The sequence below is a fragment of the Dipodomys ordii genome, unplaced genomic scaffold, assembly GCF_000151885.1.
Source record: "Dipodomys ordii isolate 6190 unplaced genomic scaffold, Dord_2.0 Scaffold27, whole genome shotgun sequence".
NCBI classification, from domain to species: Eukaryota; Metazoa; Chordata; class Mammalia; order Rodentia; family Heteromyidae; genus Dipodomys; species Dipodomys ordii.
In genome coordinates this window covers 5,962,673-5,963,198 of record NW_012267243.1, presented here as the reverse complement: position 1 = coordinate 5,963,198, position 526 = coordinate 5,962,673, and the positions used below count along the sequence as shown (strand labels likewise).

Genomic DNA, 526 nt, shown 5'->3' with positions numbered 1-526 from the left:
AAGGAAAGTCTGTGAGGCTCTTATCTCCAATAAACTACTCAGAAGAAGCAGGAAGTGGGGCTGTGGCTCAAGGGGTAGATCACTAGCCTTGAGCAAATACCCTCAGAGATGGTACCCAGGCCCGAGTTTTAGCCCACAACCCCCCCCCCCCCAAAAAAAAAAAAAAAGAATATTATACCTAGAAAAACATGAGTCATTGCTTTGAACTAACAGTAAATAAAATAGAATGCACTGCCATCCAAGGAAATTGTCTTTGAATTCATATGTTGCATCCATTATCATTATGCAAAATTTTCCTTCAATTGCATAAGTCCAATAATCTGCCCCATTAATACATTTATTACCACTATCTTGTCCCCAATACTGCCCCAAAGATTTTGACACAGGAGAGGACACATACTATTTTGCCTATGTCTTTGAAAACTCCGGACATGTATGCAATCCTACCCACTGTGCCTCAATCTGAGAAACAGTTTTACAAATTTTTGCTACTGGTGAATCTGCCTGAATGTTAAAATCTGATGCT

General features: G+C 39.7%; 1 protein-coding gene across 1 annotated transcript in view; it reads right to left on the bottom strand.

Annotated features, from left to right (window-relative positions):
• Positions 1-526, bottom strand: part of Abl2 (ABL proto-oncogene 2, non-receptor tyrosine kinase) — a 79,122-nt gene that overhangs the window by 18,936 nt on the left and 59,660 nt on the right. The gene's annotated exons all lie outside the window — the stretch shown is intronic.